At 39.4% G+C, this 20,927-nt stretch overlaps 1 protein-coding gene across 1 annotated transcript in view; it reads left to right on the forward strand.

Annotated features, from left to right (window-relative positions):
- The first annotated feature begins 3,572 nt into the window (after window positions 1-3,572).
- DENND2B (DENN domain containing 2B) overlaps window positions 3,573-20,927 on the forward strand; it is a 190,674-nt gene continuing 173,319 nt past the window's right edge. Inside the window, 1 exon segment of the mRNA XM_037840044.1 lies at window positions 3,573-3,708. The gene's annotated coding sequence lies outside the window, so the exon portion shown is untranslated.

A 20,927-nucleotide genomic window follows, 5' to 3' on the forward strand; every position in this document is an offset into this window, starting at 1 on the left:
AAGCCAAAGGGACTGATAAAGCCATCCCTTTGCACATCTGATAGTTATTTCTGAGGTACACTGGGCTCTTGGAGATGACAGAACAGAGGTGATTGATGCCAGAACTGACTGACCCAAAGCCTTAAAACTTATGGAAAAGCCTCAAGAGTGAATATGGAGTGCTTTATAAATGAGGTTCTACACAAATCTGGGGAGAACGGAAACAATGATTGGATTAAATAGTGCATGTTGAGGTTATGAATTGGTGATTTATTAAGTATTTTCTTTAAGAACTGTTTTAAGACAATTTTAATCTTTAGCATTTGTTTAGTCATTTAAACAAAGCATACTATTTTTATGTAAAAAAAGATAAAAAAGGAAAAGGAGAGGATGTGTGGAAAAGCGTGACCTAGAAAACTTCAGGTCATTTAGCAACCTTTCCCAATAGCCTGAGAAATATGGTTGTTTGGAACATGAAGCATAAACAAGCCCCATTGCGCCTTTAGTGACCACACATAATATTACAAGCAGTATACCTAGGAGGAAGTAACTACTTCTTTAGTACTAGACCTGCAAACATGAAAGACCTCCTAGAAAATCTTACCCCCTATACTCCTCAAAGGAAAAAAAACATACCAAGGAAAATCCATGAACCAGAAAACCCAAACAACTCACTATACTTAATTGGAGGATTCAAAATAGCAAAAGGAAGTAAAGCCCCTCTCTGTGATGCCAAGTGCTATTTTGGAATATAACAAAATAGTTGAATTATAAATCCCTCAAAGTTAAAATGTTAAACAGACACTTACTTATAAGATGTGTTGCCAGGCATCTGTATGGAATATAACCATGTAATAAGGGTGTATTGTACTGCTCTACACAAAGAGAACCAAAGCTACAGCTTCTAAAGATTAGGAAACTTTCATTAGACTGACAGAAGACAGTACAGAGGAAATGGTTTGGGGTGGAGGAGATGTATGAGAGAGGATGAAAGGAACTGTATTCATACGATCCAAATTAGAGCCAGGATGTTTATGTTCAAATGTTGTCTTGGCTCTGTGTTGAGGATACTGAAAAATGGGGACATGGGAAAGTATATCTCTGAGATCCCTATATTAGGCATTAAATATATCAAATTCCTCCTATAAGCAATTTATATCTGAAGCAATCTCTGTACATTTCTGAATATATATTTTGATTAAAGTCCAAAGCTAGCTAATGCTTATTACTACCCTTCCTCTTTTTTGTTGCTTATATCCTTCCTGTAACTGTGATTTCATTCTTTTGTTTACAGGTCACATGCCTCTACAGGATTATAACCTTATTGTGGGTGTTTTTATTTATCTTTCATTCATTCAGACAGCACCTGTTTTATTGCTGGACACTTTGCTAGACACATGACATGCAAATATTAGCAAGAAAGACCTGGTCCATTTTCTCATAGAACCTACAATACATATATGTAATTGGCCTTGTTTGTTGAATAATGTGAACATCAGGTTAATGCAAATTACTAAATTAGCACCATTTAAAGTAGCATTTAAAAACAGTTCAAATGCCAGTGTCTCTAATAAATCTTTGGCCATTATTAAGATAAACTGACTAATATTAACATAAGTGGAGTTTAGACTCAATACTATATTTAGACTATATTAGAAAATTTAAGGATGTTAATTTAATCAAAGTTTTTCTTAGGAATTAAAAAAGTTCCATGCATAACTTGCAAGGGAATTGGCAAATAAAAAGAACAACTATTTATTTCTCATTATTGCCCTCTTACATTGTTTTAGCACATATAAGAGAGAGGAGCAGCAGCAACTGTCAGAAATGAAAATTACTGTCCTTGAATCTGAACAGAGAAAATCATACTGCCTTCTGTTGAGCTAGCTTTCTTCAGATGCACTCAAAAGAAAAACAGGTCTTTAATAGTAGAAATTTTAGTAGTTTTAGAAATGGGAAACTTAATAACTTCTTTACAGAGCTAGGGGAGTTGCAGGTGGAATTTGCCTGAAGCTTAACTGTTAAGTTCTGTGGTGAGGGTTCACTAAGGATTCTTGTACATGAGTTCCCTGATCGGTGTGGAAGGCAGAACTCTCCTAATTGGAGATTGGAGAGGGCTAAATCCATCCAAAAATGACTGCGTCTCCTGAAGGGTTCCAGCATTCCAGTGAACTAGTGTAGAAACTCAGTTTTGAATTTGGAGTAAAACTTGTTCTGCTTTGCCTAGGTTCAAGTTGTTCCTGTGTTTTCTAGTGTGTCTCAATAACAGCTGAAATCATGGGTTTTCCTGATCCAGGGATTGGTTTATTTTTCACAGAGAGACAACTCTATCCCACTGTATATAAGGCCTTCTACTAGAGAGGCCAAACCAATCTTCTGGCATCAAGATTATTGAGATAAAGAACTAATACTAGTAATTCATGTGTAATATCCTCTTTTTATAAGGAAACAATAGACTATCAGTTTGGTTCTTGCCGCTATTTGTGTTTGGTCAGGAGCAAGTTAAATTATTTCCAGGATGTATCTTAAATTCCCCATCATTTTTGATGCTCACCCTGCAGCTAAGTAAATACTGTACCTCTTTAGGATATTTGACAATTGAATTGACTTGGGTTTTAAAACACATCTTGCCTTAAATCTTGTTTATGTTCATTCACACACATTGTTGCTTTGAAATGTAACTAGATTTGTGAAAAGTCGGTTTTCAGTGCTGCGCAACACATTTGTGTATTTCAATATCAAGGTCTATTTATAGTGATTTATGGGAGGAAAACCCACTTCATATGGATTTTAAGTGGTTTGCATTATTCTTTTGCAAGTGGATTGTCACATTGGGTTAACAATTTCCTTCAGAATTCCACTAATAAATCACAGATTCTCACTGCTAGTATCCCAATGGCTTATTATTAAATGACACTCTCCTAGTTTTTGGTCTTGCAAGAGAACGGAGTATTTAAAACAAATTCTCAGAATGCCTTTGGAACTTTCAGATCAGACCATGCACCTTGGAATCCTAATGGTTTCATAGTTCTGCTGCTGCTCCTGCTGTTGCTGCAGGACGGAATGTAGCTGCTGCTTTAATGCCCTTTTGAGTTTTGTGGGGCTTCCCCAGACAGAGAGCTGAGAGAACGGAAAGAGCTCATCGGTTTGTTTGAAGGAAGGCGGGCTGTTCAGGCAGCTTTTCCCAGACTCTCCCAGCTCCGGCTTTTCATGCATACCAGCAGAGCCGCTTTTTTCCTCCAGTGATTGAAACCATCTGGACTGCAGGGGGGTCACGTGTGTATGAGAAAATGACATAAAGTTTCAGACCCTCTTATGCTCTGGTCCAGACCCAGACAATTCTTGGTCGGATGGTGCCGAGGTGAGGGCAGTCCGGTTCGGGCCCACTCCTCACCCTGCCCTCCACCCCCCGCAACTTTCCCGACTCCTATCCCCCACCCTCCCTCGCGGCTTCCTAGTTCCCTCCAGTACCTCTGAGCACACCCCTCCGGCTAGTCTCCGCTAGCCCACCCTCTCAGTCTCGGGTGGAGGCACACCCCCTCCACGCCCCCCTCCACTGAAATCTGCCCGCCCTCCCTTCTCTCTCGCTCTAGCCCGGCCGCAGCCCCGGGGCGCGGATGCTTGCCTGCCGCCCGCCCTCTCTCCAAGAGCGGCTCTTCCTCCGGGCTGCGCGACTCCAGACGATCCCCTATCTGTGCTGAGCGACCAGCCTGGCTGGGGAGCGCAGAGGTAAGCGCATCCGGGCCAGCCGCCCTGGCTTTCCCTGCTCGCGGTGAGGTTGCCTGGCTGCCCCGGTACCCCAGCTCGGGGGTGGCTGGTGGGCAGGAGGGGGCGCAGGCTCCCACTGTGCCGCGCCCTGCCCTCCCCTGTAGTCCTAGCCCCTTTCCCGCTATTCACGACTTCTTGCCGCCGGCGGCGTTCCAGCTCCGTAAGTATTTGCATCCCGGCATCCAGACTCGTGGGGGGAGGTGGGGGGCGTCTGAAGGCGCAGAGGAGCCGGGCAGCTCCGCCCGGCTTTGGGGGATTGCCCTTCCGGACGGTGGAGGCAGACTGCTTTCTGGCTGGGTTGGGGCCGCTCAGTTGGGGGCGGGGAACTTCGAGAACAGGGTCTCGGGGAGAGCTGCCTCGTGCGAAGCGGAGACCCAGCTCGGGGCGGCCCTGGGAGTGAGCTTTGCGCGCCGCCTTTTCCCCTCGACGCTGCCTAAGCTGTTCTGCTGTGGCTGTCGAGTTCTTACCTGGAGCTCTTGTAGCTTGTATGTAGGCTCTTTAAGAAAAACACACGCAGAGGAATCAAAGAAAGGAAAATTAACTTTGCACCCTATCACTTCAATAAATTAAACGGTGTTTATTGGGGATGGTTAGCTTTCCTTTTTTGCCCCTGTCGTGATGTGCGCTAAGTATTAAAGGTGTTTTTTTAAGTGACCCAAGACTGAAGGAGCACACTTGAGCCAGAGTTTATGCACCTTATCCAAGAATTGAATAACTGAGTAGTTAGGCTTCAGAAACTGAACATTTTCAAGTGTTTCTAATAAGAGATTATTGCTTTTTTCTAGGACCTTTATATGAACGTGGTTTATAATTTTTTGAATATGAATAAAGCTACTTCTTCAGTAAGTGAGAGAATTTGCCTAATGCTCCTGTAGTCCAACTCCTGCTTTTATTCCTATCCAGCTGTTTCTGCTGTTTGGACAGCAGGATCTTGGGAATGGTGAGGAGGTCATTATCCCATTTCCAAGACTGTGTTGAGCTCCGCTTTGTGTGCACACACTTCAACTGGCCATCCTAGGTTAAAACCCTGGTGACTGGATTATTGTTTTGTTCTGTTTGTTTGTTTGTTTTTTCCTCGTAAGATTTTAGAAGGTGGATCCTTTGATTGATGGGATTTTTCAGAAATAGGGGTTTCCAAAGGATCATAAATAGTCTAGATTCCAGAAAACTGCTTAAGGATAGAGACTGACTTGCTCATAGCCTGTCTCCTATGTTGAATTAGACACAACACAAAGCAAGAACTCAAGAAGGACCTGTTGAATGCAGGAAGTGAAGGCTTCCTGGGTTGTGCAGGCCTGGCAGAGAATTGTTAGGTGACTAACAAAGATTTAGGCCTCCTTTTTATTTACAGAGTAAATATTACCTTTGGAAAGACTCTCCAAGACATAGGGAAGAGATTTGTTTATGTATGGGAAGTAGTATTATTCCCTAATTGGCTGGAAGGGCACACATTTTTGGTAGATAATTCCAAAACAACTCTATCTTCAAAGTATTTTTTATTGAACACAAAATGTGATTGGCTTGATATGTAGTAAAATCCCTGCTTTTGAGTTTGTGGACTCATTGGGGGAAAGAGGAGTACTCATAAGGGAAGAATAACAATTTCAGTTGATTGGCTTATAACATAAAAATTATGGAAACTCGAAGAATGATTATGAGCCAGGATGGCTTCATAGAAAAGAGGAAATTTCAGCTGGGCATTGAAGCAACGAGTGGTTCTGAAACGGTCGGAGAGTTGCCGGAGAGAGCTTTCCTGAGAACAGAGAGTGGGCCATTTGGACTGGAACCAGGCAGAAAAATAATCCTTACTGAGTATTTCCTCAGTGCCACATGTCCTGTGTCTCTTTCATCCTTCAGTTTTGTGAAGTAGGTGTTGTTATTCTTATTTTAAAGATGAGAGAATTGAAGAGCAGAAAGATAGTAATCTGTTCAAGACCACACAACTAGTAAGTGGTAGCTTTGGAATTCCAATTCCCAGTTATTTGACTCTAAGGCTTGCGCTTCTGCAGCTGCCTTCCACAATGGACAGTGGGAGATCCAGTTGAAGTAGATTGTGGTCAGTTTGAATTCTGGCTCAAGGGCTAGAACTTTATCCTATAGACATTGTGTAGCAATGGGCTTGATTTTTGAGAAAAGGAATGATGGGCAAAGCAATGGTTTTAGAAGATTAATGTGACATCTGTGTACAAGAATGTGGCATGCTTATCACAAGTAATGTACAAGATGTAGTTCTTAATTAGGTTAAAAAAAGTGAATGTAGTCAAGATATCTGGGTAACTTCAATTCCTGCCCATTTAACATACCCTTCAGTAGTTTAGTTCACCATGTTAAGAACTGATTGCACTGACCACAGAACTGCTAGGGATCAGAAAAGAGCTGAATCCCCAGATTGAAATAGAATGTGTATGTGGAGCAATTGCAACACGAATAGTGGTTTGTTGTTTTGCTCTCCACATGTTTTGCAATGCTTTTCTTTCATGAGTACCCTGGGAGGTAGATCATTGTTGTAAATGTTTAAGAGCCTTTTTCTAAGTGGCAATGCCTAGCCCTAAAACCAGGGCCTCTGTCCTAAGCATTGCATTTAACTTGAGCAGCCAGCCCTTCCTCCCTCTGCCTGCCCTCTCTTGTTTCTTGAAAATGCTGAATTTTAAAACTTGGTACTGGTAAGGTAAAAATGAATTGAAATTATCTTTCTTAATAATGAGACCAGTTAGGATGAAATATATATATGTATATATATATTTCATTTTTGTTATGGAAAGTAATTGGATGACTTTGGAGAGTTGCTGTGTGGGAATTTAGAAGAGATGTGAAAGCTAGGCTTTAGGAATGTGCAAAAACTCTTCCTGTCCCTCTGTATTTCTTACTATTCGGTTATTATGTTGTTCATATGTACAGCTAGGGAGTTTACAGGGTCATTGAATACCCAAGTTTATAGCCAGGCCTTTTGATTCTCTGTAGATAATAAGCTCAGGAAGGGCAGCAGTGGGTGGGGCCATTTAACTAAAATTGTCTCCCCCTTTGAATACAATCTGGATTCTTTGCTGTTCATTGTGCAACCTCTGGGATTTTTTCTCAGGATTTGTTAGTCCCCTGAAGACTTCGTTCTTAGGCCAAAGAATATCAGGGTAGCTGGAGATTGCACAAAAAGGGGGCAGCTAACAGGAAGAAACATAAAGCTTGTCAAAAGCAGAAGCCTTCTTTTAACCAAAATATAAACTCAATTCTCCCTACCCATTTTTACCTTTAAAAGCCTCTGGAGAGTCTGCCTTGTTGAATGGGGCTTTCATAGGTGAAATTAATACCAACACCTCTGAATGTGTCAGGACATGACTCAACTTGGGTTCTGGACCTCTGAGGAATGTGACCCCTCCTAGGGTAGTGGATTAGGAGCCAGAAGACATGGGTTAAAGTTCCAGCTTGACCATTTATTCAGCAGTTCCTGGAGTTTGATGTCTGTGTAATCTCTTAGCTCTGTTTTTCTTGTTCTTCTAGACCCGGGTAGTCCCCTGGGATCAGACACTGGAAGTAATGCCCAGATTAGTTCCTTCATTCCTTTTCCCATGTTGTATTTTGTGTCTCCTGAATGCCATTTTGTTTTATCTGTAGCATCTGGTTATAGGTCAGAAAGGAAAATCATTTAGGGTTTCCTCTAGAGAGTGGCAAAACTCACTGTTAGTGGACTGTTGAGTTTTTAGTATGAGTTCCTGCGGGAAGGCCCTTAAGGTTAGTTTTGAGAGTTGGGGCCTTAAAAAGATTCTGTGGCAATGATTTTTCAAATGTCAGAAATGTTTGGTTGCATTTTTGGCTCATTGCTTACTCACAGTTAATATTTTTATATTTGGTAAATGTAGTTTTTATAATTTATTAAAGGAGTGATTTAGATTTTAAAGATAGCTAAAAGCTTAGAAAAATAGAACTGTAATATCCTTTTGATGCTATAATACAATCTCCTCATATAGTAGAACCATTGACTATTTTAACCTACTCCACCTCCAAATATCTTTAAATCTCTCTCAAAAGATTTGATCTCTCTTAAGAGATTTCATAGCCTCTCGAGAAAACGCTTTCTGAGGTTTCCAGACTGATAATTGCAGATGATATCTTTGTACTTAGCCTACATTTTATTTTCATATTTCTTACTTATACTCTTTTTTCCATCCCTCCACACGCTCACAAAGTGAACAAATTGTCTTTCTTGGACTCCAGTGGCATCTACCAAATGCACTATACCCATCTATTCCTTCCCTTCTGCTGTCTAAACAAGCTGAGCTTTCCCTGTTTTTCTTTATAGGTCTTGCTTTCTAGAGCTATGATTATACTTGTTGCTTTGTGTTTTGTTTTATACAGGAAGTCAGCATCAGATTTTTTTGGCAATTAGAGCTTTCAGATTGAAGAGAGCCTTTTGGAAATAAAATGCGATGCTTTTTTTCCCGTTAGCATGAGTAATTGTGGAATATATGTAAACTCTGGAGATGGTCTTTTAAAAAAATTATCATCAAAAGAATTTTGCCAAAGTCCTAAAAAAGAATTCAGCCTTTGCAAGATTGCACTAAGTAACAGGCCAGCCCAATTAAGGCCTTCCCAGAATTGTGGGAATCATTTGTTTAAACTAGAAGTTAGAATCTCCAAGCAAATATAAAAGAAAAAATATTCTTAACCCTTTGTCAATAGCATAAGAAATAAATCGCTTTTTATGGGCCTCTTGTGATAAGGGGTGATTAGAATATGCTGGGAATTATGTCCCTGTTTGTCAGTGTTCTGGAAACTACTTTGAGTGGGTAAGTAATTTTGGTGGCTTTTTGTCTTTCTTTGATCTGCAGCTGGGATCTTGGATGTTAATTTAGCTAAGGACAAGTTTGAATCTAGATATTTGTGACCCTTTCCTCTCTTTTCTCCCTGTCTCCTCTTCAGGTATACTAACTTGGGTGGATGAGAAAGTGCCTGTCATTAAGGAGTCAATATCCTTGGGCACTGTGTCAGACACTGGTCTTCAGGGGAACACATTATATTACTATCATTCACACACTCTTTCTTGTGTCCAATATTTATTGAATATCTGCTATGGAAAAAGTACAGGGTTAGTGCTTTCAAGCATCTGTTTGTTCTCTTGTTACTTTTCTTTAGTGAGCATGCTTAAAATTAAGTGCTTGATGAATGAATGAGTGGATGAAGTTAAGAAATTATAGATGGGAAATTATTTTTGGATATATGTTGGGTACCTTCTAATTCAAATACTGCTATTGGGAAGTGGTTATTTGTACATCACTCTGGCCTCTTCTCTGGGTGTTGAGATGGCCCTGTTAGGGATGTTCAACATGTGTGCATATATTTTGTAGTAAGTGAATGAATCAGTTCTTTCTCCTGTTGGTCATTTTGGATCCCCATTGCTGGGGTCTCCAATTAGAGTAATAGCCACTGCTCAGTAGTGAGTAGTAAGGACTCCCAGAAGGAACTTAAACTGAAAGTCTGGCCTTGCCTCTTGAACCAGGGCTGGATGTAGGTACTTAGACCCAAAGGGCTTCTGTACAAATCAGAGTGACCCTAACATTGGGACCAAATCCAAGGGAAATGGAAGTTCCCTTGAAATTGTGTACTAGTATGGAAAGGGAATCAAAAATTTTTACTTCTTAGAGGACTCTAGAATCTCTCTACACAGACACAGAGATGAAGAAAACCCAACTTGCAAATGAATGTTTAGTGCTTTAGGGTTAGAGCTAGTATAGAAAATGGGAGTTAAAGTCACAGTGTTAATTTGAATCCTTAATACCTAATTAATCAGATATGTCCATTGTGAAGGTTCTGTTTTGCTCCTGTTTCCCCCACATCCTTGTTTTGATGGGTCACTGCTTTGAATTAGAATAGTATATTGGACTAAACTGTTTGGAATAGTGCCACCAGAGTCAAAAGAGATGAGCAGAGGCAACTTTGTGTCTCATTTCAGATGGATTGTTTTCAAAACCTCCATAAGTGGTAAGAATTAGCTGTGATGAAATACATTGGTAAAATAGCATCTTTGGGCTTTATTGGTGGGTAGTACTAGCAGCCTTGGTCTATTCCAGGTTTAGATTTGAGCAAGAAAGCCAACTTGGGAATGGTACCACATGCCCTGCTCTGCCTACATTTGAGTTGCCTGCATAGTTTCCATGTGTTTGTCACTATGATTAGTCCCCGGAGAGCCAGGGATGCATCTTAGGATATGAGGTTCAGATTTGATTAAGGCCACATCAAGAGTTGGTCCTGGTTGGTCAGCATTATTTTCCATGGTTTATCATCAGGGCTGGGACAGGGAAAAAAGAACCGAAGGGCAGATAGTTCTGTGGAAATTGAGTAAAGAAATGAAGAAGTGAAAAATCTTCATTCTCCTCACTGACATATTAGAAACTCTTGTTACTCAAGGTAATTTAAGTATACTCATAGTAACTAGCTGAAGGCACTGTTACATTGTTTTGAAGAACCTTGCTAGATGATTCTCTGGGTACGTATTTGGGTTGTGCCCATTTTCTTTCCCCCTTTTCATCCTAGGTTTTGATTCTGTTGTTTTTCTGAGAATATTCTTTCTTTAGTGTCTAGATTCTTTTAGAGCCAAGGGGGCTGGGGGATTGAGCATGACATATTACCAAGTAAAAGAGCATTTACACCTACACAAATCACCAGGAAAGAAGAGATAGAAAGTTTGTATACAAAGCATAAAGATTTGGAAGTCAGGTGGGAAAGTGGCAGGGCAGAGGGGGTGACTGCTGTCTCGGCCAAGATGGCCTGATGATTGGGTGGTGGGTTGGTGGTGAGGAATTAACTCTAATTCACATAATTTCTTAAAGAGGAAGATGCTTATTTTTCCTTTAAAAGAAAGCATAGTGAATTACATGTTTTTCTTTGAAATTTATACAACATAATCCATGGTATGTATCTAGCTCTATGCCAAGCATGGTGTAGTAGGTATACAAGACAAGTATGCGAAAGAGAAAAACAGCCAGAACTTAGAACAAATAATTGTGCCTAAAAAATTTTATAAAACATTACATCATCAAGTGCTAAATTATGATTGCAGAGGGTTTGGGGCCCCTGACAAGACTTTGGATATGCAGGCTTGTGGCAAATCTAGGGCTGAATGGAGACCTTTGGAGATTTTAGAGTGCCCAGAGCTCAGTCCTCAGCCCAATTCTCTTCTCTATCTGTACTTTTCCTAGCTGATCTCATGGCTTTAAAGTCCTAGCCTTCATGGAGTGTTTTCTCTGTGTCAGACTCTGTTCTAATTGCTTTACATGCACTAATTTAATCTTCCAGACAACTCTGTGAGGTAGGTACTCTTATTAAAGATGTGGAAACTGAGGCATAGAGAGATTGACCTTCTTGAGATCACACGGCTTATAAGTGAAAGAGCCAGGGAGTGAACATAGATGGTAGGATGCTGGATGCCAAGCTCTTAACTGGTTCTGTATAGCTTTCTGACTGGTTCTGGCCCCTCTACACCTATCCATTTACAGTCTGTTCTCCAAGTAGCAATCTACTTTAATCCTCAATGGTTTCGTATCACACTTAGCAATAGAATCCAAATTTATCATCAGGTCCTTAATGTGATCTAACCTCTAGCTCTCCAATGTGCTCTCCACTCTCCTCCCCATCTCTTCTGTCTCAGCTGTTGCACTGTGCCTGGGATGCTCTCCCTGAATTTTGCCAGGTTTACTCTCACTTCATTCAGATGTTGGCTCAAATGCTACCTCCTCAGGGAGGTCTTCCTTGACCATCTTATGCCATACTTCTCTTAGTCACTCTTTAATCCCTGCTTTGTTTTTATTCCTAAAATTATATTACATATTTGTGTGTTTTCCTGTCTGCTTTTCCTAATAAATAGACTCCATGAGGTTAGGGTCTTGGTCCATCTGTTTATTGTTTACAATAGTGGCTGTACATGGTAGGTTATTTGTTAAATAAATAAATAAATGATGTTGTGCTGGTTTGTATATATTATGTCCCCCAGAAAAAGCCATATTCTTTGATGCAGTCTTGTGGGGGCAGATGTATTGGTGTTGATTAGGTTGGAATGTATTGGTTCAGTGTTTCTATGGAGATGTGCCTCATTCAACTGTGGGCAAGACCTTTCATTGTACTATTTCCATGGAGGTGTTGCCCCACCCATTCAGGGTGGGTCTTTATTGGATCACTGGAGTACTTTAAAAAGAGCCACAAAGGCCCAGGTGCAGACAATAGAGAGAGACATTTTGAAGAGGAGCTGCAGCTTAGAGAATGCACTTTGGAGAATGCCGTTTTGAAACGCAACCTGGGAGCAAGCAGACGCCAGCCATGTGCCTTCCAAGCTAACAGTGGTTTTCTGGATGCCAATGGCTTTTCTCCAGTGAAGGTACCCTTTGTTGATGCCTTACCTTGAACACTTTATGGCTTTAAGACTGTAACTTTGTAGCCAAATAAACCCCCTTTATAGAAGCCAATCCACTTTGCAAAAGGGCAGCATTAGCAAACCGGAACAGATGTCTTTTGCATTTGATTGATATGCATGTTTAATGTCACTTGGATAAAAATGGTGGAGAAGGAAGGGATATACAGTTGATATCTACAAGTTGGGATCTAAAATTGACTTTGTATTTATTACCAAGGCTTTATCATGATATCTTGCCCAGAAAGTGCTCTGAAAATCTTAGTTGAATATGATTTGTTCTGGATTCCAAACAAAGGAGTTCAGAGGAGGAGAGAATAGTTTGGGCTAGAGTACTTAGAGAAAACTTGTGGAGGATTTGCAGACTTTGAAGGTGAAGATAGATTTGGTTGGGTGCATAGTTACATATATATAACTGGAAGGACTATTAAGATGATTTAGTCCAAACTTTCTGTTTATAGATGAGGAAACTGAGCCCAGAGAAGGAAAGAACTTGTTCAAAGACACACAGCTAGTTTGTTAGAGCCAAGTCTGGAATCCAGGTTTGACTCCTTGTTCAGTTCCTTCCTCTGTTCGATGCTACCTTCAGAGATAAGAATGCGCATTGGGGTGGAGTGGAGAGTGAGGAGGAGCAGTGCGAGCAGAGGTCTAGAGGCAGAAAAGAAGTTGGCTTGTGTGGAAAGAAAATTGGGGTGGAAGTTAGACCATCCTAACTGAACAACCATGTTTGTGAAAGGAGGCCATGGGAGGTATTGTTAGGTGGATAAAGTGAAGACCAGATCCTGGAGGATCTTTAATGTCAACTTGAAGACTTTACATTTGGAATTATAGGTGTCAGGGAGGCATGTGAACATGCTTTCAAAAAGCTAATATTGTTCTGTTTTTCTCTCTGGTGGAGGTGGCATAATATAGAAAATGAATTGGATTTGGGGAGGAAACTAGAGGCTCAGAGGAGATAGGAAGCTCTTGTAAACAGTGCTGGTGTTAGTGTAGCCAGGGGCCTAGTAGCATTTCAGTTTGTTTTGTTTTTGTTTTAGAAGAAGGTGACGTATTACAGTTAGTTCTCTGGTAAGATGTGCTAACCCAGCTTTGTAAGAGTTTGAGGATAAGAAACAAGAGACCTGATATTTTGCCTTAATTCTGTATGTGACTGCTCTGTTTTGCAATGCTGTTGTGCAAAATACCAGAAGTGGATCAGCTTTTATAAAGGCGGTTTATTTGGTTACAGAGTTACAGTCTTAAGGCCATAAAGCATCCAAAGTAAGGCATCAACAATAGGGTACCTTCACTGAAGGATGGCCAATGGCATCCAGAAAACCTCTGTTAGCTAGGAAGACACATGGCTGGTGTCTGCTTGCTCCCAGGTAGCGTTTCAAAATGTCGTTCTCCAAAATGTCAGCATCAGCTTTCAAAGGCTGTCTTCAGAATGTCTCTCTAAGCTGCAGCAAGCATCTGGGCCTGTGTGGCTCTTTTTAAACTACTCATGCTGAATGGGCGGGGCCATACCTTCATGGAGATAATCTAATCAAAGGTGTTACCCACAGTTGGGTGGGTCACATCTCTATGGAAACAACCCAGTCAGCACTAATATGTTGGCCCCTGCAAGATTGCATTAAAGAACATGGCATTTTGGGGGACATAATTCATCCAAACCGGCACCGTGACTTTGTCTAAAAAGTATCCAGTGAGAACTCCTGTAAGAAACCTGGGTCAGGTTAGGAAAGTGCGGTCAGAAGGTACCTGTACTGGTAGGAAAATAGTGTTGGAGGAGAGTGGGAAAGGGCAGGGGGAGGAGTGGAAGGAGCAGGCAAGAAGTAAATGGGAGCAGCCTCTTAGAGAGGGCCTGAACCACTCAAAGGAGCTGCCCTCTGCCTAGGGGGTCTGGCTTCTAGCCTCTTTTTTTAGGAGACAGAAGTCCAGTGGAAGTGGAACCTGCCTCTTGGCCCCACAGATGGTTTGGACATATGGATTATGCTAAAACTCAGGCCCAGTCATGTGGTCCATATAAGATTTCAACCAGAGCTGATGAGAATGGATTGATACAGCCCTTACTAGGCCAGTGAATTGGCACAGGGGATGGTAGTTTAAAAGTTTTTTCCATCCTTAAAAATCTTTTTCCATTTCTAAGGAAAAACTTAGAAAGTTGGCATGAAGGTGAGAACACAGACCTTTAAAAAAGTATGTCGTACTGGACCTGAAAGTTTAGGTTGCAGAAAAGATCCTGGAACATTCGACAGATATTTATTGAGTAGCACTTACTAAACACCAGCTATAGTTCTGGGTATTGTAGCTCAGTCTTTTGATCTCATTGCATCAGATGTTATTGTAGAATATTAAGATTTGATTCTGTTTTACTTTAAGCTCTTTTAACTCCAAAGTTTATGATAAACCCTCTGTTAGTTCAGACTTTTAATCTACGTTTGCATTCACTTGTTGAATGTTTACTGTGGACAAGGCAATATGCTGGATGCTGAGGCAGGTTTGAAGATGCATAGGAATTGGTGGGGGTCTTCACCTGGTTGACTGACTTTCCAGTTTAGGGGGATTCCCAACCAGGGGGAGAGTGTAGTTAGCCATACTGCATCCCCCTTTCCTTGTTCTGCCTGCACTGGGCCCACCCCTTTCCTTATACTTTTATTTATTTTTGTTTTGTTTTGTTATCCTTTTTTTAAATTTATTTGTTTTTAATGAATAAAAATAACAAGCCACTGGTCAAACCAATGAAGGGGAGAATATTTACCAAATCCCTTTCCTTATTCTTGCCCTTCACCCCCATCTTTAAGTTTAAGAGAAAAGAAAATTAGCTTCTTTGTGTTAAGTTTTGGAAGTTCTGTTAGGGCAGCACTTCCCTAAAGAAACCTTAAAGTTAGAAACCTTTCCAGGAAAATCTCTCCTGCCTGTGTAATCTCCAAAGAACAGTCTTTTGTGGGCTTTCCTCCTTCCTGTAAAAAGTTCCTTTTGCCTATAGTATGAATACAGGGCAGACAGTGCTTGGTGTTTTCCAGCTCTTTACTTCTGCCTGCTTCATTGGCTCTCTCTGGAGATGTGGCAAGGGCAGGGTGTCTCTAATGAGACAAATGAGAAGAAGACTATCGTGCTTAATTTTCCCATCATTTGGAAAGGTAGCTGCTCAGGACAAAAGAGGGGCAAAAGAAATGGATGCAGAGGAGTGTCTTATTGAGCTTTTGGGTTGCCAAGTACAGTGAGATTTTTTCCCGTTCTTTTGCTTGGCTTCTGGAACCAAGTGATCTATTTGAAGTTTGCTGCTACTTACTTTGTATCTGTGAATTCTTTTAATAGAAAACTACAAAACAGAAAGTTATTCTTATATTTACTTCAACTTTAAATCGATTCACTTAAAAATATAATCTGTGCATTGTAGGACATTATAAAAAAAATAAAAAGCTTCATCTTCCTAATGTCCTCTGGGACACTAACATGTTAGTGCATCCCCTTCTAGATCTTTCTCTAGGCATGCATATGTACATATTTTTATTTTATTTTTTACCAAAATAAAGTCATGCTATACATACTGTTTTTCAATCTACTTTATTTTTCAGTTATCTCCACCTTTCCAATACAATAAAATTTCAGTTTAACTAATATCTAGACCATATTCAGATATCCCCAGTTGACCCTTAAATGTCCTTATAGTTGTTTTCTTCCATACCAATATCCAACCCATAGCCATGTATTATATCTGGTTGTTATGTCCCTTAAATGTTTTTTAATCTAACCTTGTCCCTTTTGTATGACACTATCTTGTTGAAGAATTATCCTGAACAGGTACTTTTTTTTTTTAATTCAGTTTTATTGAGATATATTCACATACCATAGTATCATCCATGATGTACAATCAACTTGTTCAGAGTACCATCATATAGTTGTGCATTCATCATCCCAATCTATTTTTGAACATTTTCCTTATACCAGAAAGAATCAGAGTGAGAATAAAAAATAAAAATAAAAAAGAACACCCAAACCATCCCCCCCATCCCACTCTATTTTTCATTCAGTCTTTGTCCCCATTTTTCTACTCATCCATCCATCCCTGGATTAAAGGAGTGCGATCCACAAGGTTTTCACAATCACCCTGTCACCCCTTGTAGTATACATTGTTATACAATCATCTTCAAGAGTCAAGGCTACTGGGTTGGAGTTTGGTAATTTCAGGTATTTGCTTCTAGCCATTCCAATACATCAAAACCTAAAAAGTGTTATCTATATAGTGCGTAAGAATGTCCACCAGAGTCACCTCTCGTCTCCATTTGAAATCTCTCAGCCACTGAAGCTTTATTGCATTTCATTTTGCATCCCCTTTTTGGTCAAGAAGATGTTCTCTGTCCCATGATGCTGGGTCAGATTCATCCCTGGGAGTCATATCCTGTGTTGCCAGGGAGATTTCCACCCCTGGGAGTCAGGTCCCATGTAGGGGAGAGGGCAGTGAGATCATGAACAGGTACTTCTAATTGAGTGCTGACTCTGTGGTCTGTGCAGTGCTAAGAGCTTTACAGATGTCATGTCATTTGATCCTTTCAACAACCCTGGGAAGTCTGTTTTATTATTCCTTGTTTTTATATACTCTCTTCCTGTGGGATCTCTGCTATCTCCAGATATTTCCTCTATGCCAGAAATAGGCCACCTGTGTCTCAAGTGCTCCTCTTAAGAGCATGGACTCTCAAACCAGATGGCCTGGGTTCAAATGCTTTTCCCCCACGTCTGTAAACCTGGACAAGTCACTTAACCTCTCTGTGCCTCATTTTCTTCATCTGTACAATGGGGTAATATGAGGTTAAATGAGTTCATATATGTAAAGTGCTTAGAAGGCTACCTGGCATGTAGTTAGTATATATGAGTTTTGCTGTTAGACAGCTGCACGATCCACAGCTACCTCATGCTTTCCATGACCAGCGTTTATCCCTGTAAATCTGCTCTTCCTCCTGCTGTATTCCCAGCTCCTTTAATGACATCATCTCTAATTTCTCCTTCTCTCCCAGACCATCACATTTGTAAAGTCCTGCCAGTTCTGCTTCCCAAACATGTACTCCTTAACGTTTTGCTGTCTCCTACCATGTTAAAGCCTTGACCATCTATTTCCTTGGAATGCAGCTTTAAAGGTGTCAGAATGCCTGCCTCTAGCTGTTCTTCAGTCAGTCTCCCTGGCTGATCCCAAGAGTGTGAGCTTTCTAAAATACAGTTTAATCATGATATTTCTTTGCTAAAAGTGCTTTCCTTTTTTGTTGAGGAATAACGTACAGTGAAGTGCATATAGTGCTATAGTGCAGAGATATTAAGCTTATAAAGCTTGATAGATTTCAACATTTATATACATCCATTTAAATACCACTCAGATCAAGATAAAGAACATTTCCAGCACCCCAGAAGATTCCCTTGTGCCTCTTCCCAGATGGATCACAAAGGCCTTTTATTGATTCTACTTTGATAGGATAATTCTAAACTCTTCAGTATGGGATTCGGAAGTCTTTGTCATCTGGCTTTTATTTCCAGTCCTTCACACATACCCCGCCCTTCCTGCCATGCTGATACTGCCCATAGGTTACTCTTTCTTCCCTCTATTTTTTTTTATAATTAATATCCCTTAGCCCTTCTGACTTCATCCTGGAAACTTCATCCTTCGAAACTCAGCTCCACAAATTCAGGGAGACAGAAAATAGATTGGAAGTTACCAGGGGCCATGGGAAGAGGGGAAATAGGGAGTTATTGCTTAATGGGTACAGAGTTACTGTTTGGGGTGATGAAAAGTTCTGGTAATGGATGGAGGTGATGTTAGCACAACATTGTAAATGTAACTAATGCCATTGAATTGTAACTTAAAAATGATTAAAGCCATAATAAAATTTTAAAAACAAAACAAAACAAAAAACTTGCTTCAGGCCAAATTTGGCGGCAGGATTGTTATAGGTAGTCACTTGTTTGCCTGTCTTTCTACTCTATTTATTGCTCATGGAGCCCTAACTAATCCCTGATTAGTGAGTTGATACTTACACAATTCATGTTCTTGCAAGAAAAATTAGAAAATAGAGACAAGTTAAAAAAAAAATCACCCATAATCCCACTACATTGAGGCAGTCACTGCCTGTATACACACACACACACACCAAATTATATACCAACTCTTTAAAACATACAAATAACTATATAGTCATAAAACATTAAATATTTATGAACTTTAATTTCCTATTATATACATTTAGTTTTTTCCTTTTCCTTGCTATTATAAAAACACTGATGACATCCTTATACCTGTATTTTAATGCAGTTCCCTGATTATTTCCTTGGGATGCATTCCTAGAACTAAAATGGATAGAAGAAAGGGTTGAACATTTTTAAGGGCTTTTGATGTGCCTGCCCAAAGTGCCCTTCAGAAAGGGTTTAAGCTTTGTACACTTCTAGTCCCGTGAGGGAGAGTGCCTGTTTTCAACCATCCTTGCCAATACTAACAAGAATGAAAATAATATTTGCAAATCTGATAAGGTAAAAATGGCAATGCATTGCTATTTTAACTTGCAGTTCTTTGACTGTGACTGAGGTTGAATATTTTCTCATATGTTTAATGGCCACTTAATTTTTCTTTCTTTTGTGACTTAGATCTTCATATATTTGTTTTACTTTTATTGACTTTTACCAACTTTTAAAATATTAATGATATTAACTCTTATCATATATACTGCATCTGTTTCTCCTTGTTTGTCATTTCTCTTTTAACTTTATTTTCTACATACAGAACTTTTTAAAAAGTTTAATGTAATTTATCAGTCTTAAAAAAATTTTTTTGTCTGTTGTATTATTCTTAGAAAGGTCTTTCCTTGCCAGGATTAGATAAATATCTATTATACTTCTAAATCTTTTATGATGTTATTTTTTTACATTTAAGTCTTCACTCAATCAGAATTTATTCTGGTATGAAGTAATAATAATAATAATAGCTAATATTTTTGAATCCATACTGTATGCCAGGCACTTCTCCAAATGGCTTACTTGTACTGACATATTTAATATTTCCAACAACCTTATCATGTAGGCACAGTTATATTCCTGTTAGTGTCACTGAATTGGCTTACTGAAAGTTGCCCAGCGAATAAGTGGAAAGGATAGGACTCAAGTTCAGGTAGCTGAGCCCCAGAGCATGCCTTAACTACTCTGCTAACTTAATTTTTTTCACATAATTGTCCCAGCTTTATTTTTTAAGGAATCCATCCATTTCCCACTATTTTGAAATGTCAGCTTTAATCGTATAACAAATTTATATAGAGGTGTGTTTCTAGACTTTTGTCCCATTGCATTTTTTGTCTGTTCTCTTGCTTGTGCCCAGTGTTTTAATATGTGTAGCTTAGGGACTGTATTCTCCTTATGGTTGCATCCCCAGTGCCTAGCAATAACTTTCTTGCTGTAGGTGTTTAATGAATGTTTGCAGAATGAAGTAACACTTGGAGATCTGTGGATAGAATTCATAGAGTCTGCAGTTTGGATAGAGCAAAAATTTGAAAACAGTTTTCACTAACCTCTGACTGAAATTTGGTTTCACTCAATTATGAATATAGGCAATAAACATAGTAGTACTAGCAGTATCTGTGACCCCCAGGTTAAGAACCTCTGCTCTATTACTGTCTCTTTCTTGAGACCATTTTATCTTTGTATTAAATACTTAGTCCCTAGTACTTAGCGGATACGCAATAAATGTTAATTTTGAAAACTTTTTATTTTCAAATATGCCCAAAAGTCGAGAGAGTCATGTTATGTAGCATCAAATATTATCAACATTTTGCCAATTTTGTTTTATCTGTTTCCCTTTGTTCCTGGACATTCTGTTATTTTACCCATAAATACTTCAGCAAACATGTCTAACTGATAGGGACTTTTAAAGTATATCACCACTCTCCCATTATAACATTTAAAAAAATTAACAGTAATTGCTTAATATCAGCTATTACCCAGGCCATATTCAAATGTCCTCAGCCTTTTACTTAAGTTAGATGTTGGAATCAGGATGCATGAGAGGCCCACACATTTGGTTGCTATGCCTCATCTATCAATGTTAATTATATGCAATTATAATTATAATTAATGTTAATTATATTTTATAAATTACTTGCTTATTTATTTTCTTCCGATACTTCTTATTCATTTTTCTTCCGATACTTTGGGGTTCTGCCAAACCCACTGTACCCCCCAATCTCTGTTGTATTTTTACTTAATAATTTATTCTTAACAACTACTCTTTCTCTATTTAACCCTTCATCTATTTAATAACAATTGTTAATTCTGGTTATTTGGTCTTATTTTTCAAATGTAAACATTTGTCTCATTTCAAGTTGTCTTTTTAGCCATATTTTGAAGTGACGTATGTGATGGGTAAATTTCTTAAGACCAAGCTCGAAAAGGCATCTCATTTTCATTTGCTCAAGGAGATCACTTACCTTGTTAAATAACTTGGGAGAAAGATACTTTCTCTGAGAGTTTTATGACCATGTCTGGACTTTAATTGTATCCTCTGTAATACTGGAAGCAATTCAGATTTGGGTCTTTTCTATATGTAGGGTTTTAAATTTTCCTTACACTTAAAAAATATTATGAGAATGTTATAGCATTAGTCCCTGGTTGTTGATTTTGTTCAGGATTCTGTAAATCTTTTTTATTGGACCAAACCTTTCAATCATTTCTGGGCAATTTACTTCTATTAAACTTTTAATTATAGATTTGAAGCCATTTGTTCAAAGACTGCTGTTGTTTGCAGGGTGGTTCTCTGAGCTGCATTCCTTCTTGT

This window comes from Choloepus didactylus, chromosome 6, assembly GCF_015220235.1.
Source record: "Choloepus didactylus isolate mChoDid1 chromosome 6, mChoDid1.pri, whole genome shotgun sequence".
Taxonomy (NCBI): domain Eukaryota; kingdom Metazoa; phylum Chordata; class Mammalia; order Pilosa; family Megalonychidae; genus Choloepus; species Choloepus didactylus.